The sequence below is a fragment of the Oryzias latipes genome, chromosome 2 (genome assembly GCF_053564925.1).
Source record: "Oryzias latipes strain Hd-rR chromosome 2, Olatipes_Hd-rR_3.1".
Taxonomy (NCBI): Eukaryota; Metazoa; Chordata; class Actinopteri; order Beloniformes; family Adrianichthyidae; genus Oryzias; species Oryzias latipes.
In genome coordinates, this window is record NC_136238.1 from 24,000,896 (window position 1) to 24,019,594 (window position 18,699).

General features: G+C 41.0%; 1 protein-coding gene and 1 non-coding gene across 2 annotated transcripts in view; both read right to left on the bottom strand.

Annotated features, from left to right (window-relative positions):
- LOC110016657 (uncharacterized) overlaps positions 1-18,699 on the bottom strand; it is a 310,438-nt gene that overhangs the window by 68,346 nt on the left and 223,393 nt on the right. The window lies entirely within an intron of this gene.
- Positions 1,674-18,599, bottom strand: LOC111948668 (uncharacterized). The gene is made up of 2 exons (XR_013652120.1): positions 14,403-18,599; positions 1,674-4,435 (listed from the first exon to the last, which is right to left on the bottom strand). It is a non-coding gene; the product is annotated as an uncharacterized LOC111948668 (transcript).

Consider the following 18,699-nt stretch of genomic DNA (forward strand, 5'->3'; position numbering starts at 1 on the left):
TCGGTTCCAAAAATGGAGGTATGTTTCAGGGTAGGTCAAGTTGGCATAGCAACTCGTGCTCTGAACAGAACCTGGTCTGGGGGGTATTTCAGAAAGCAGGTTATGCTAGCTCCCATGGTAAGTTTGAGGCTAAGGAAGTTGATAACCTCAGCTTTTGTTTCTGGAATACCCCCCTGGTTTAACCCACTGGGCTAAACAGACACAAAATAAATGATGAACACCATGGTGAACACCCATCAAGGTAGTAGCACAAAATAAAGTCTTACTCAGTGGCCTTGTAGAATCGTGTAACCCCTGAGACTTGAAGATCATGAGTTCAAATCTATAGTCAAATCAAACCAAAGACTAGAAAAAGGGGGGACTAAAACATCCCTGTTGCCAGCAAGTCTTCTCACTGTCTAAAGATGCATTCACTCCGAATTCTTCCATTTTCCACATCTTCTAAGAGCGCAAGATCAGCCATTGTGCGTCATTACGCATTGTGATGGGGCATTTTATTTCCCTCCATTTAATTACATCTGACAAGCTACAGATGTCGGTAATAATCGACATGGAAATGGGAAATTGATCAGCACAAATGTAATTTCTTTTTGCTTTCTGAATGGTTGAGACATACGCCATACATTGTTTTATCACAAATAAAACAAACTAAAGGCATATGCATGAATACCATAATTCCATAGCTTATGAAGAAATGTTTTACTATGAAAACAACTTCACCCAGTGGACAATTAATACATCTGTCTGTCGAATTGCACCTATATCTGCTCCGCCAGACGGACACATTAACGAGAACATCAGTTTTGTACATTATTTCGTTCTGTTAACTTTATTATTTATGAGGATGAATTGCACAACATGCCAATATTGCAGAACATATTTCACTTTTCTTTCTGCAAATAAGTTTGAATTTCTGTTGTAATTTTCGTTTGATTTTTTTTGTTTGTCTCACTGCTGATCGATCAAACGGGTGTTCGTGTAGGCTGTTAATTGTAAGACTTGCTGTGTGAAGTCTTCATGTTTTTTCTGAGAGGCAGGGGTCAGAGCTTGCGTGAAGGACCGCACATTTTCCCGTCAAGTTTGGTTTTTATAAATCTCACTTATTGCTTAGAGAGTGGTGTACGCCTTCTTTTGTGCGTACGCAACGTTTATAAATGAGGCCCCAGATCTTTTATACAGAGGGCAGTGGGTCCTCCTTTGGGTTGTGTCTTCGTCTGCACCTGTACAGACTTCCTCTAGAGGTCAGAATTGGACAAAAACAACAAGTGGAAGAACGTCAACACTATAGAAAAACAAACAAATCTCTATGCAGAATACAGAAAAGTGTGGTTTCAGTGAGTGTACAGCATCTTCACACTGCTACTTCCAATGGTTTCAGTTTGGAACAGCTGGACGTTCCTTATGAAGATATAGAATAAAACCTATTCTGCTAGAGAAAGTAGTGTTTGGTAAAGAGTTGGAGTTGTTTCAGAGCTGAAACAGGCAAATTTAAGAAAGACAAAATGGTCAATGTGACTGATGAACCAATCAACTAATTTGATGAAGCTCTGTGATCTCATCTCAGTCCTGAGTTCAGCAGTCAGAACTGAACCTGAGGAGTCCAGCTTTGGAAGCAGCAGAGAACCAACAAACAGCAGAAACCCACACTGTGGGAAATACTACACACTTCTGACTGATGTTCACGTCCACTTTATTCTTCACAGTAAAGATTGGAACAGAGCACTGAGAACCAAAAAGAACAGAGGAACAGTTCTAATGTCTACAAGAAAACAGGAATCACAAGAACACCAGACACAAACACCAGTCTGGTTCTTTATAATTTTATATTTTAAACAATACTGAAATGTTCATGAACCACATAGTATTAGATCTAGAGATATATAAAATAATTATGGTTTCGTCATGGTAACACACAGACTCAGGCAACATTGTTTTATCTTATACCATGGTCCGGGTAAATAATCGATTCTGATTGGCTGCTGGGTATAGATTAAAAAGTGATAATCCAAAGTGATAACTGCACGTCTAAAAAGAAGTTCTCGTCACATAGCTTTAATGTTCTACATCAATGCGCTGGCTTCTTTACCACAACCTTTAGCTTAATCGTCTGGACAAAAACAAATGGTAAGAGGTGAACTTTATCTCTAAACTGATTTTATTTAACACATCGCGACGGTCGGCACAGATACCCCTTTCCTTTGCAGCTGTAGTCAAAGTCAGTGCTGGCCCCTCCGGTGCGTTATGACAATGTGCCACATCACGTAACAAATAGTCCACTTTTTGAGAAAAAAACACAATTTAAATCCCAAAAATAACAAGAATAAAGTACTGAAAACGGATTGAATATTTATTTCTTTTGTAAGTGACCATGGTATAAGCAGGTTAATGGCCTTCAAAGTGTGCAATATGAGAAATTAACGCACTTTGCAGAAGAAACAGATCGGCTTCCACAGTGTAGATTAATACACACTACGTCTGTCAGTGTCCCATACATAAACAACAACCACAAGGGTTAACTCAAAAACTTTAAACAACATCATAAAGTACAAAAATCTACCAAGAAAAATCAACCAACAAAAATTGAACATTCTCAAAATTTCTCTAAAATCAAATCTTACCCTCATAATTCAAACCAACACATTTCTATTCAGAAGTATAACTAAAATAATGAATTTCATGAAGTTAAATATCTTAAAAAGTGAAACTCATGTTTAGAATCATTACACAATCCCTGATTTGAGATGGGTGAGCATAGTGGCTTATAGATGACAAACACCTAAAAATAATGTCTTAAAATTTTACAATTTTCAGTCAGAAGAAAAAAAAGAATGTTTTCAGCACTCCTGTCAGATTTCAGTAAACTTTCAATTCAATGCATCTAATAATTAAAACTGCCTCCCTGTTACTAGATAACTGCATCATTGTGGTATGGAGGCCATGATCAGCCAATATGCATTTTAATGAAAGATCAGGCTGCTTTGATAGCTAACCTCAGGTCAGTTTCTCTTCTGCATGAGTTCTCTTTTTTAAAGTCAAATACATAACTAAAACTTTTATCAAACACTTGACACAAAAAAGGGTGATTTGAGTCTAAATACATCGCTAAAACCTGTTTTATAATGTTTACTCAAAAAAAGTTGTCACATGTCTTTTCAGATGAAATAAAAAGTATAACTTTTTTTTACATTTTGTATAAGAAAAACACTTGTTGTTTACAATTGTTTATCACATTCTTTACATGAAACGGGCAGTTGTTTTAAAGTGTTTTCATGTGTGTCTTGAAACTAGATGTTTGATTAAATTTTTGGTTTGTCTCCTGCGTGAGTTTTCATGTGTTTTTTGAGACTAGATGACTCCCTAAAACTTTTATTACATTCTGTACAAGAAAAAGGCTTTTCTCCTGTATGAATTCTCATGTGGTTTTTTAGATTAGATAATTTGGTAAAACGTTTATCGCATCCTTTACAAGAAAAAGGTTTTTCTCCTGTATGAGTTCTCATGTGTGATTTGAGATTCTGTGCATAACTAAAACATTTATTACATTCTTTACAAGAAAAAGGCTTTTCTCCTGTATGTGTTATCATGTGTTTTTGGAGACTAGATGAATTACTAAAACTTTTGTCACATTCTTTACAAGAAAAAGGCCTTTCTCCTGTGTGAGTTCTCATGTGTGATTTGAGACCATATCCATTACTAAAACATTTATCGCATTCTACACAAGAAAAAGGCTTTTCTCCTGTGTGAATTCTTATGTGTGTTTGGAGAAGAGATTTACACTTAAAACTTTTGTCACATTCTTTACAAGGAAAAGCCTTTTTTCTTGTATGTGTCATGTTTGTTTTGAGAGGAAATAAAAAAATAAAACACATCTGATCTCTGTTCTGTGGGTCTGTCTCTTCATTTGTAGTTGATTTTGATTTTTCATGTTGGTTTCCTTTTTCATCTTGACTATCAGTTACATTAAAGCTCTGCTGATTCTTTAGATCTGCTTCACTGTTCTCATCTTTCTCATAAGTAGGAATTTCCATCAAGGTGTCAGTCTCCTGCTTCAGATCAAGCTTCTCTTCATCCTGGCTGAAGAGCTCCTCTTTAATCTGTGGAAGTTGTTGTTCCACTTGTTCCTCTTTAATCTGTGGAGGTTCTGGTCCCTGCAGTTCCTCTTTAATCTGTGAAGTTTCTGGTTCTCCATGTTCTTCTTTAATCTGTGAAGTTTCTGGTTCTCCATGTTCTTCTTTAATCTGTGAAGTTTCTGGTTCTTCATGTTCCTCTTTAATTTGTTGAGGTTCTGGTTCCTTCAGTTCCTCTTTAATCTTTGGAGGTTTTGGTTCCTTCAGTTCCTCTTTAATGTGTGGAGGTTCTGGTTCCCCCTGTTCCATTCTTAAATTGCTCTGTTGGTTGCACAAATCCTCTTCACTCGCATAATGCTGAGGGAGGACTGTAAGGACAAAAAGACAAAAAAGGAGAACTTTTATACTTTTAAAAGGTATTTTTGTAATCTCAAGAAATAGTCTGTGTTAGTTCTATTTTACAGATAAGACAACTAGAGGTGATGTCAGTCTTTCAGTATTCAGTAGGTTAAACACCTAATTAAGGAAACTCACAAGTTTTCAAACAAGGTTACTATGCATTTTAATAAACACACACTCCCCACACTGACAAAGTCAACTTTTAGAGTAATAAGGTGGTGGTCATTGATCTTGTGTTTCCTACTCCAGTGTTTTTCAACCAGTGTGCCGTGGATGGTCAGGTGTGCCGTGTGAAATTGCCCTCAATAACTGATCTAAAAACATTTACCATCTCCAGGATATCAGCTCTTTGTTCATCTAAACAGGTCCTGATAAAACACAGAGTAGTCAGGAATATGAAAGATTGCAAAATACTTTTTTCTTTGTGTTTCTTTGATTCTATTAAAGACATTTTGATAAGAATAACAGTATCGCAATTTAATTGTAACTTCAGACGCTTTCGCAAAAGTCCCACCCCTTTGACTGTCTCAACCAATCATTTCTGGAGGCTTAATCACATGTCATTAGTCTGACCAATCAGAAGTGGTTAAAGTCTTCGTTGTTCTGATTCTGCTCATAAAAGTTCCAACAAAAGTTGGAACTTAGTTTAACTTAACTTTTATTAAGGGGCGTGGTTTGAGCAACGACATGTGAAGACGTTTAGCCTTGTGGCTCCGCAGAAATACCAGATTTTCCGGTTAAATACTAAACATCTATCGTCCTGAACTGATTCACCTTCTCCGGAAACGCTCTCTTAGACCGAACAGAAGACGTTCATTCATGATGCCTGGATCAAGAAGCACCAAAAAGTTAGAGGCTCCCAAAGCTACCGAGAGCAGCCCCGGGTCATCGGATACAGCTAAGCTAATGGATGCTATCACGAACTCGGAGAAAACAGTACTGGCTAAGATTGCTACGCTGGATACCAAAATTGAATCTAAATGCCAAATGCTCAACGAAAATATGGAGTCGCTCCGACGGGTTTTCAAAGATCAACTGGAAGGTCTGAGAAGCGGATTTAATGCTAAGCTAAGTCCACTGGATGCTAGCATTGCAGAAATCGGGCCCAGATAGCTAGCTTGGAGAATGCTACAAACAACTACTCCGACAGAGTGGTGAACATGGAGGAAGAAATGTGCCGCTTAAAAGCTACTGTGACGGCCCTGACGGAGAAGACAGAGGACCTGGAGGGAAGGCAACGCCGCTGCAATATTCGCATTCTCGGGGTAAAGGAGCAGTTTGAAGTTGTCACGCGGCCTGTTGACTCGGTGGCTAAGCTACTTCAGGATGTTTTGGGCATGGATTCGGCCCCCACACTGGATAGAGCGCACCGCAGCCTGCAGTCTACCCCGGCCAAAGGAAAGCAACCCCGGCCACTGATAGTGAAGTTTCACTACTATCAAGAAAAGCTGGATGTGCTTCGCTGAGCTGCTAGGAAAGAGTCTCTGGAGTATGATGGCAACAAGATCCTTATTTTTCCTGATCTTCCAGCCACAGTGGCAAAGAGAAGAGGAGCCTTTAAAGAGTTTAAAGAGCTGCTGCGAGGATGCCAGGGTGTGAAATATGGGATGCTGTACCCTGCGAGGCTGAGAATTTCTTCAAGCTTGGGTGAGAAAATATTCCTAGATCCCGCTGCAGCCAAAGACTACACCCAGAAACATCTGATGCACAACAACCAGCAGGAAGACTGAGACAAATGAAGGAGAGTGTTCTGGAGAGGGAGGTTTGTTACATTTTAGTTTAGATTCTGTTAGATGGGAATATTTTGTATCCTAGGTATTTTCTGTAATGAGCATTGTGGTTGGTGAGTATAGTGGTTGGACAGGTTTACATGGTACACCAGCTCATTGGGGGGGAGGGGGGAGATTCGGGTTTATTGTGTTTAATATGTGTGTTAATTCTTTGGTTTGTAGGTTTTGTTTTGTTTTTGTTGCAGCTCCAAATATATATACCTCATCCTTGTCTGGGTGTGCACCTTTCCGAGAGGATGAAACCTAAGTAAACATGGCCGCCCTTACAAATCTAAGGCAAACAGTGGGGCCCAACTCAGTGACATTTATTACATGGAACGTAAAGGGGCTTAATAATCTGGTCAAACGGAGGAGAGTCTTTAAACATTTGCTGAGTTTCAAACCAGATATAGTCTTTCTCCAGGAAACGCATCTGCGTTCCGCTGATGCTCATAAGTTAACACACAGCTTTTTTTCACAGACACATCACTCTGCTTTTGACACAAAGGCAAGAGGGGTTGCCATACTTATTAGAAAAAACCTTTCATTTGTCTGTACAAATGTGATTCAGGATGCTAATGGTCGTTTTGTTATTGTGGCTGGTAAATTGTATAACACCCCAGTTATTTTGGTTAATGTCTATGCCCCTAATTGGGACAACCCACAATTTTTCACAAGCCTTATTGCCAAGTTAACAGGTTTAGACACTCATCACCTCATTATGGGTGGAGATCTGAACTTAGTTCTTGATCCGATTCTTGACAGATCAAGCACACTTCAGTCAGCAGCGATACCTAAATCAGTTTCTGTTCTCAACACATTCATTCAAAACTATGGTGTCTCTGACCCGCTGCGTATTGTTGAGCCATCAGCATTACTCTTTCTTTTCTCCAGTACATCATTCATACTCAAGGATCGATTACTTTTTGGTAGATAATATTTTTACTTCTCGGATCACTAATTGTAAATATCATGCTATTGTTATATCGGACCATGCTCCTGTCCAGCTAGACCTTTCATTTCCCACGGCTCATGGCCCGCAACAACGGGTATGGAGATTTGACTCAACCTTGTTATCAGAGGAAGAATTTTGCAAATATATTTCCTCCCACATTGATCTCTTTTTGGAAATAAACGACACACCCGATGTTTCTAAAACTCTAATATGGGAGTCTCTTAAAGCATATTTACGCGGGCAAATAATATCTTTTACAGCTCAAAAGAACAAAAAGTGTGGTGAGAGACTTAGGGAATTAACCAAGCTCATAGCAAATCTAGACGTGCAGTATGCCAGCAACCCAACACCTGATTTATACAAACAAAAGCTTTTGCTGCAATCTGAATTTGAAACATTATCAATTAAAGCAACAGAGAAGTTACTGCTCAGAACAAGGCAAAAAGTATATGACCATGGGGAAAAACCAAGCAGATTGCTCTCACACCAGTTGCGACAATCAATTTCTAATCATTCAATAACAGAGATCAAAACGGACTCAACTCAAATAGTGACGGACCCCAAACAAATTAATACAGCTTTCAAGAACTACAATCAAAGTCTCTATGCCAGTCAAAGTACATGTAATTCCAATGAAATTGAAGCTTTTTTGGAAAAACTAAATATTCCTTCGATGGAATCAGATCAACAACAGACACTTGAGAGACATATTTCTGTGGCTGAAATATTGACGGCAATTGGTTCTTTACAGAATGGCAAAGCTCCAGGTCCTGATGGATTTCCATCAGACTTTTACAAGGTGTTTGCTAACAAACTTGCCTCTCTACTCTGCATGATGTTTGCAGAAATTCATGCATCGTCTAAACTGCCTCAAACATTATCCCAAGCCACGATTTCAGTAATCTTAAAAAAAGGCCGGGACCCCCAGAAGTGCGAATCATATCGACCAATTAGTTTACTTAATGTGGACTACAAGATTTTAACCAAAGCCCTAACGCTTCGCCTGGAAAAAATAGCCCCCAGTGTTATTCACGAAGACCAGACAGGCTTTATTGCTGGCCGCCAGTCATATTTTAACACCAGGCGTTTGTTTAATATTTTATATTCTGCCCACTCAGTTGATTCTCCAGTAGGGTTGTGCCGATGGACGATATCATCGTCCATCGTGATGGGTGACTGACATCCCGATGGAGAGACCACCATCGTGATGCCACGCCCCCGCCACGTTGCACGTCGACACCATAAGCCGCGGTTACATGTACCAAATATCTTGATGGGATCAATGGTCGGATTAGAATCCAACCGTGTAGATGGGCCCAGAAAAATGTTTTCAGAATATAAAAACGTTCACTAAGGTCACAATTTCGGTCGGAATAAATCATTCGCACATGCGCAGTATTCGCACATGCGCAGTTTGAAAACCGGAAGGGGATACAACTTCCGCCGAGCGGCTTTTTTTCCAAACTTTATTGAATGTAACAATTCAATACAAAACGATAACAGCACCGAGCGGCTATATATATTGACATGTCAGCTCGGGAAAATACGAGATGATCTTCTAAACGTGCTTTTAATAATGTTACGGTTATTATCAAACACCTGTTCGCTCATCATTTAAATTTTAATCCCTGTGGTCAGTGCTTTTTCTGAACGGAGCCAGGATTAGCAGTATGCTAACACGGGCTAACAACATTAGCTTTGGGTGGCGCTGCACGTAAACGTGTAAGAATAACATCAGCCTTTATTTAGTCGGGACACGACTGGAAACACAAATCCGCGTGATTGTTTGAATGTTTTCTAAGGACTGAGCGACATTTCTGCTTTGATGCTCAAACAGCTGTGTGTGCTGACGATCCGAGCTGTGCTCAGACACACGTTTAGACCCGGTTCTGAGTTCGGTTGCTTGTACCCCTAGAGCTGCGGGACGGATCGCAGTCTTAAATCTCCCACACATACCGCTCATGTACCCACCCCCCCCCTTCCCATCAAACACAAAGCTTTAAGTCCGCGCTCCGCCGGTCCACTTCACTAATTAAGTGCGGGAGCGACTACACTTCTTTTCTATCTTGCTTGTTACTTTTTCTGTTAAAGTCACTTTCCTAATTTAAACTGGATCATCGCGGATTAACCATTAGTTGGGAGATAAAATGAAAAAAGCAAAATAACGAATAGCAGTTATACAAGAACGAAAAATGTAACACCCCCCCCCCCCCCCCGACGATGTCATCGTCCATCCCGATGGTTGACAGCAAACATCGTCAACGGCCAAATGCATCGCCCAACCCTATTCTCCAGAGCTAATTGTCTCACTTGATGCTGAGAAGGCCTTCGACTGTGTGGAGTGGGGATATCTGCTGGCTGTACTGCGCAAGTTTGGCTTTGGTTCAGGGTTCATATCCTGGATTAAAACTTTGTATTCAATGCCCCTTTCATCTGTTCGCACTAATAGTACCGTCTCTGAGTATTTCGCCTTGCATAGAGGCACCCGTCAGGGATGCCCGTTGAGTCTACTCCGAGGATGTTAGAATTACTTAGCTCCTTTGGATCTTTATTAGGGTACAAACTGAATTTAGGAAAAAGTATCCTTTTTCCTATTAACCAACTGGCATGAGACTTGGATTATTCAAAATTTAAATCATTGGCTTATCTTGGAATTCAAATTACTAATAATTATAATACTTTAAATACAACTTTTCCTCACTTTTGGAGAAAACAAAGGCAGATATGGCCAGATGGTCAGTTTTACCAGTTTCTCTAGCAGGGCGAATTAACACGATCAAAATGGCAGTTCTGCCTAAATTTACGTATTTTTTCCAGATGATTCCCCTTTTTCTCCCTAAGGTATTCTTTACGAAGTTAGATGGACTCATATCTTCATTTATATGGAATAAAAAATGCCCAAGAATACGCCTGGGTGTGAACACAAAAAACGTGGCGAAAAACGCCTGGCGAATATTCGTCCCGGTGTGTACGGGCCTTTAGACTAAAAAAGACTCCCAATCACCTGTTAGTGTGATTCACCAAGCCACCGGTGAGTTGCACCCCCCTCTTGAGTTTTTTGACTTATGTTCCAAGGACTACGGCAAAGAGGTGTGGGCACAAGCATCTTGCAGAAGAGGGTGGTCACGTGCGCGTCGGGTCTGCTGTGTCGAAGCAGGTAATTGTGGGAAATAATCCCCATTGCCTGCTTTTGTCGAAATTGGGTTGAGCACTGGGTTTTTTTCTGCTCTGCTTAATTTCTTTTCATGTGCCTGTTTTACGTTGTTTCACCTTTTACACACCATAAGTGTGAAGAGGGAAACGGATGAAGAGATTATTAATAGTCAGATGTTTCAAAGTAAGAGTGTAAAGTGTCGGCAGCTGCAGGCATGTCAAAATAAAAGCTCAAAGCTGCTTCTCTGAGTTAAATTGCACATTATATGTAACGCAACGGGCACGGAAAATGCTAACCCCTATGAAGTGCCGCCACCACCCACTTCGCCCATATCAAAGACCGCCACTGTATCGACCCCCCACACCTTCGCTCCGTGCTCACACACTAATCTCCACCTGCACGCGTTCCTCCCCCTCTCTCTCGTGGCACGGGGGGCGCTCAGCACACACACACTCCGCAACACACCTTTCTGTGACCGACTCCATCTAGTGTTCAAACCGAGAAGTGCAACAGCGCCATGTGCGGGCCAAATTCAATTATATTTTCAAAATTTGCTGCGGGCCAATAAAAACAGACCCGCGGGCCGTAGTTTGGACACCCCTGGTTTAAATGCACCACGATTGGATCAACAATGGACCTAACCTACCTATCTCAGTCGGAAAGAAATTTTGATACGAACAAGTCTGATTGGTGCAGACTATTTGTTTACAACACACATTATTCTTCCACTCATGCGTTTCTTCCAATTACTTTTGTCCATGTAACCCCAGCTAGTGTTACAGGATTTCTCAAACAGAATAGGTCCAACAAATGTACAGATCAGATCCTCATATTACAAAAATAAATGTTCCTATCCAACAGCTGAGCACCCGGTTATAGTCTTTTGACACACAAGGAGTATATTTGAATGAACCCCTTTTGTAATTTAAGCTAGACTTTAGTTGGGTGATTATATTTATAATAAACACATAATTATGCATACTAAGCCTGGGCGATAAATCGATCAAATGAATTGATTCGAATTTTTTGTTACAGGCGATTTAAAAAATAACTAAATTGAGTTTTTATGTGGTGCATTTTTGGCTCCACAGAGCTTCCGTAGCGTTAATTTCACACGGCGACACGCGACAATCGACACACGAAGCAGCTAGCAACAGCATGGCTACCGGTGACAGTGGGAAGTTTGTTCCCAAGAAAGGAATAAAATCATCTGTTGTTTGGAACTGGTCTGGGTTTACTGCCACAGACGGGGAGGAAGAGACCCCCCCCCCACGCTGCCTAAAGCCCATCGAAGTCAAAGGCTCTCACGCGCGCTCGCGTGGCACGCGCTCAGTCCTCTTAAACACGCACGCGACCTGACACACACACATATACTCGTTCTACAACGCCTGTATAGTTAGTTCATTAGTTAGCTAGTTAGTTGTCACTGTTATTCGTTAATAAAGAATACTGCATTGTAATTATTACTTGTACCGGTATATTCATTTGTGACGCAGCCGCCGTAAGATTTTGTTTTCGGAGGAAGCGGCCGCAGGAGGGGGGGGGGGGGGGGGGGTTGACCGTGAAGGCCCGTACACACCGGGACGAATATTCGCCAGGCGTTTTTTTTTTTTGACGCTTTGACGCGTGGCGTTTTTTCGCGTCGGTGTGCACACTCACATTGGTGCCCTTTGTTTAGTCACGCGGCGTTAAACGTCGGCGAAAATCGCTGGCGAAATTCGTCCCGGTGTGAACGGGCCTTGACTCCTGCTGCTTCATCATCATCTCAGTGGAAAAGACGGGGTTTCTTAATTTAACAGAAACCTTAAACCCCAAATATGAGCTGTATTGTTAATCCTTTAGAAAATGGTGCTACTCTCAAGGTGAGTGTTTGTCTCCTTTTAGTCTAGACTGCAAAGTGGGACTTAAAATACAGCTGGGACTTTAAGTAAAGAAGTAACCTTTTTATTTTTGGATAAGTGAAAACAAGTTTAAAATAACGAAATTAGACAAAAACAAGACAAAAGTTATATAAAAGAGGACACAATTATTTAAACACAAGTCCAAAAGGGAGTGAGAAGAAGAAAAAACTTATACTTAACTTTGATTCCAAGAGTGTGTTCATTTCTTTATCATTCATACCAGAAATGGGGGTTACATTTGTCTTGGGTTTGATTAAATAAAAGCATCATTTGCTTTAGTTGTCTGCCGTTTGTACTTATTTCTTTCCTTAAGTAGGGTGGGGGTGGGGGGAATCGTAAATCGAATTTAAAATCGGAGATTTTATTTTTAGGCCACATCGCCCAGCCCTAATGCATACAAACACACTCATGTAAAGCATTTCAATCACACACAACATTTGTGCTAAATGTGAGCTTACACCTGTGCTTGACTGAGCTTTTCTGTTCTTTTTCTGTTTTGTTCTGTGGATGATGGAATGTAAGAAAAAAAAGAGACAGCGTCCGGTCATTCCTACACCAAGAGCCCCACTGAAGCAGCAGTGGTAGCCTTTACACCTGAGATGGGCAATTATTTTAACTTAGGGGCCACATTGGGTTCCAAAATTCAATAGAAGGGCTGGATCAGAAGCAGATGTGTGGAGTGAGAATGATATAACATGGAATGTAGATGAAAACATTTGGACTGAAAATTATATTCTAAAACAGAATATTTTAGAATTTTTAGTTTAAAACCTTTGTTCCCATTTTAGATCTGTTTCTTTATTTTGAAGCCATTTGGTACCTTTAAGGAGTTATAAAGTGCTTCATGAGTAAAGTTTCATTCATTCGTGATCCTTTTAAAAAAATAATTAACATTATTTATGAAATAAAACAATGACCAAATAACACTATGATTTCCAAAGGAAAAAATTCTGGAAAAATGAACTGATAAATTTTTTTTAAAACGGTCATTTTCCCTCAGAGACTTTGAGTTCATCTCACAGTTTGTGCAGCTGCGCAGTCTGTTTCTCATCCAGTAATAAGGAAAAGCACATTTCTATGTCTTCTGCTGCAGCTACTCATATTTCTGTGTTACCTTTTCACCAGTACAGAATTCCTCGTTTTATTGCAGGAGTTACTTACGTTCTAAAATAACAGTGATCGGTGAAATCCACGGAGGCTGATTCCAGACGTTTATGGCAGTAAAACTCCTCACTGCCTAGATACTTTTCTCCGACAAACATGAACATTTTCCCCCTTTTCTCTTGTTTAAATTCCCAAACGTTCATAGAAATAAAGTCCAGGATCTTAGAATGAGATCATCGATCAGAGATTTCTGATCTGAAGAGCTCCGCGTCCAGGAGACGCGGCACGGACTGAGCAGATTGATTGACAAGATCCCCAGCCAATCAGGACACAGAACAGGGTGCGCTGTTTAAAAAAGGCAGCATGATCTCTCAGAAAAAAATGATATAAACTGGGAAAGATGAACTGCGACGTATTAAAGGAAAGTCTGTCTTCTGTTCTGTTTGACAGATTTTAGAGGCTTTCAGGTTGGAGCACAGACTGCAGAAGGGGGAAATACAATGTCACGTCTTGATCGTGTGGCCCGATTAAAAAAATAAAATAAAACATGAGTCTGTGATATAGTTCAGTGGGCCGGACCAAACATGGAGGCGGGCTGTAGTTTGCCCACTGCCCACCCCTGCCTTACACAGTACAGCAGATAGAGGACATCCGCCCACAGGGCAGCCACGTCCACCACCCAGACCGGGGCCAGCAGGACCACCACAGGGACCCCAACACCAGAGAGCAGGAAGGCTCAGGTGGACAGAGAGTGCAAGCTCCACCCCAACCACAAGGATAACCCCAAAACAAAACACCACTGTCCTCTAAACACTAACTAACGCTGTTCTTCTTCTGTGGTTTATTGGCAGTTAACAAAGAGCTTTGTGGTGCATTAGCGCCCACAGCACGGTCCCACCCAGGGAGAGCACCCCACAGAGCTGGGGTGAGAGGAAAAAAGAAGAGTTCAGTCTCTACTGATGAGCCTGTAGCTGCCGGGTATTCATTGTTGCCTCAAGCCCAGTGACATAAAAGATCAGAGCAAACAATGAATTCAAATGTTTAGTCACGTACCAACTATGTGCAGCTGAAGCTGCGGGTTCCAGCTGCTATCCAGCAGTCTGCGCTGACGACAGAACTCCTCCTCGTTCTGGACGATGGTTCCTTCAGCAGCAGAAAGTTGTTCTCTGACAGAACCTTCCTGAGGTTCTGAAGACATGGTTCCTGCTCCGATCTTCAGCTCCAACTCCCACAAACACCGCCGTCCTCTTCACTGCAGCTCCGATCGATCATCTGCTAGTCTCACAATCACAGAAAAAAGGTCCAAACAGAAACTTTTCTCCTGTTTGGAGATTTTCCTGAAAGTTCCTGTGATCCTGCAGGAGTCAGTTCTGCTCAGCCTGCAGACCAGAACAGAAAAGACTCTGGAAGCTTCCACATGTGAAACTTCAAGACAAAGAATCCAAACAACAACATCTGATTGGTTGACTTTTGGAGGGAAAGCTGCAACAGTCTTCTGTGATTGGTTCAGCCGTCCCTGCCCCCACTAGTCCACTGCAAAGGGGGCAACATTCCAGGGGGGGTTGGTAATCTCCTCCTTCTATTGTTTCTGCCCCACTGGCTCTTTCAAAATAAAGGCTTGTTGTAGCAGAAACCTGAATGGATCATCAGAATGGACTCAAACTGCTGCTGGTTTCAAAGCCTTGTTCTCAACTTCCAGCTGAACTCTTCATGAGTTTGAGCGTCTGTGACAAACTAAAGTTGAACAACAGCAGTGAAAATCTCCATGGATGTCAACTGGCAGAGAATCAACATGAGATTTCCAAGAGTTTCTGCAGGAACTCATCACAAAGTCAGGAGCTGCAAGGCTTGATGGGAGATCTGGGATCCTATTGTGACATGAAGGAAACTCCTTCAAACAGGAAAGATTTCATCTGACACGATCACTTTGATGTTAACATTTGATTTGATTTGATTTGAAATTAGAGCCCTATTAGTTTATTTCAAGCAATCAACTAAGAATACACAAAAACAATCCAATCATCAGTTATACATTCATACAACGACGAATCAAACTTAAGATAATTAGGCATATAAATAAATATTGCTTTAAAGAGAGTGGAAGGAAGTGAACTTGTATAATCCTACCCGTGTTCTACCGTAACCATTTTATTACATGATTTATCATCATCCGGTTCAAAACTTTTATCGGACAGAATTAAGAATCATTAAGTGTCAATAAAGCACATGACAAAGATGAACTTTTTAACTATTATGTAAAAAAGAACTTTTAGAAATCAACATTGCAAATGCAGATCAGTTTTTCAAAATATATGCAGATTATCTTACTTATAAAAGTCGTTGATATGACTAAAAAAATCATACTATATCAGTAAAATAGACATAACACTGTTTCAGAGATTTTCTTGGCAAAAATTTGATCACGTATCAAAAGTAAAAAATATATGAAAAATTATGTTACATTATCAATTTTCCTTCTGGTCAGATGGTCGTTCAGATAAGCAGCAGATCCCTTCAGATTCTTCCTTTGGTTCATCAGAGCTAGCTTGTGTTTTTGATTCACAAACCTGATGAGGATCGCTGGTTTATCCGTCTCCTTTCTCCTGGGGAGCAGGTGGCAGGTCTCGATGGTGTTGAGATCCAGCGAAATCCGTTTAGATGTGAGAAATGATTCCACTTGGTGTTCCAGAGACTCTCCACTGCTCTCCGTTTCAGAACTGTTAGCAATGCTAGCGCTATTAGCTTTAGCAATGCTAACTCCAGCTGCATTTAGCTTTGCTCGAGGTTTGATTGGTACTCCAGTGAGAATGAGATAATTCATCCTTACTTGTAGTTCCACATCGTCCAGTCTTTTCTCCAGAATGTCGACCCGGTTTTCTCGTTGCTCGTTTTGAGCTCGGAATCTTCGGGAGTTTTCCATTAGCTCCAAGAGCGGACTTAGCTTAGCGGTCACTTGTTCCATAAAGGGATACAACGCAGCTTGGATATCATCAAGAGTCTTTTTAAGGTCTTCGTAGTCCTGGTTTTTCTTAGGGGCCACGGTCAGCTATCTTTTTTGGAGAAAATCAACTTTTTAAGTCATTTGAAGATAGTTGTATAGCCGCAGCGAGCCAAACGCATCAGTGCTGTAACACGGAACCGAAAAAAAAAAAAACCATGAAGATGGATCCCAGTGATTCAGCTGAAAAACATCCCATATTGCTTTCCTAGATGGTTCTAAAGTGGTGTGGGGATTTATTTTCTGCGGTGAGAAAGCCAGATGTTTTCCAGATGCAAAGTTCCTGCTTCCAGAAACTCCTCCCAGCTGTCAGGGAGAAAACAGGGATTTGGTTTATCCAGAGAGGCTTCATATCAAAAATTAGAAGTCAAATCTGAAATCAGAAGCTGCAAACTGAGTCTGTGAGGCAGATTTTCCAGCAGCACATCCTCCTCATCTGCTGCTGAGATGGAATGATGAAGCTCACCTGAGGAACAGCAGGTTTTCTCTCACATGTTCCTGCTGCAGAAAAAACTGTGTCATATCAACTCATCCAAATCATGAAGGATCAACATGTTTGACTGAATTTACATGAAAAGAGAAGATGTCAATGAAATCTGTCCATACGGGAAAGACTGAATGAATCAAAGTTTTTACCAGATAGATGGAACTTTGTTTGATTTTTTAGCTCTGCTTTTCTCCAAAGATGAAGAACATCAAGAAATAACCAATAATTGCTGATCTGGAACATTCTGTCTGTGAGTCTGACTGACACTTTGACACTTTCTACATTCTGCTTTGATCCGGGTTTGAACCTGCTTTACTGCCACCACAACACATCCAATCCCAGCCCAGAACATGAAGCTGGTTCTGAACATGAAGCCGGTCTTCAGGGACAGCAGGACTGATGAGTTAGTGATCTTCTCAGATGGACTTCAGACCCCTTAGAGCTGAAACTGTCACTTTTCTCCAGGAATCAGCTTGTTGTTGACGACATACTGCTGCTGTCAGGGGAACACACAAGAAACACACACACACAAAGACACACAAAGAGGGAGGAGCTTAGCTCAAGCATTGAAGTCATGGTTGAACTCTTCTGGGACTGATTTTAGACACAGAAAGCGCTCGTGTTGTAATAAATAACATGGTTGGTCAGCTTTACCATCAATGGAAACATCACATGGTCTTTCATTAAAGTCCATTTAGATCATAGTTACAAAAATAAGAACTTTTCAGAAGTCATGAATCAGACGCGCCGGGAGCCGAATTTGGTTGGGCAGACACGGGAGACAGACGCCCCCACACTATAAGAAGTGGGATCCAACAATCCAAAAAGAACGGGGGGAGCACATCATGACGCAGAAGGACAAGGAGAGCAGCGAGCATGGAGAACCGGCGAAGAATGCAGTGCTGCAGTAAAGAAGGATGAACAACTTACACACCTGGACTCAAATGGGACACTGCACAGGTGAGTTGATTAACTGACCCGCCCCATGGGGAGTGACCTTGGCAACAGCTGTTGCATTTTCATTCATGATTATGTTTTTGTGTCCAAATCCAAAAGAAATGACCAATCAGTAAAAATGTCATCTGTCAGTCTGTCACCACCTGGCTGAATGGACCAAGTTCCTGGACGTCCAGCTGCATCACTGCTCCTGAACACAGTTTTCTGTCTGATTGCAGGTTGAAAAGATGCAGTTTGTCAGAGATCAGCTGTAAAGTTCTGGGCTCAGCTCTGAAGAAAAACCCGTCTAACCTGACAGAATTGGACCTTAGCGGGAACCAGATCCTGCAGGATTTCTTCATCTGTGTGGTTTTCTTGAGAGTCCAGACTGCAGACTCTGAGGTCAGTGGAGAAGCTGAACTCCCTGAAGGATAAGAAGAACGGATCAGGGGAAGAACTTTCTGATGTTTCACTGGAAGATTTTCTGTCTATAGCCGTGTTTGAAACAAACTGAGGATTGGTTCCGATTTTCTTCATCAATTGAATTGATTGTTCTGATGATTGATAGAAACTGATCTGTTTCAATCAGGATCTTGTAAATCAGGATATCCAACCTATTTTAGAACACAGATCCATTTCATGTCAGAAAAAATGTTCACAGATCTGTTTGTAGAAAGTTCAAGTTGGCGTCCAAATTAGTTTCAGCTTCCAGTTTTCAGAAAACCATTCAAAGGATTCTACATGAAATTTATTTGTAGAAAATAGTTTGAAAAGATCTTTAAATATTGAATTATTTCTGGGTCTTTCTGCTGAGAAAAAAATTGAAGTAAAAATGAAATAGCTCTATCTTGAGAGTTAACACAGCAACTACCCTGGATGTCAGATACCCCCTCCACAGACACAGGCACCCCTCTCTCATCTCATACACA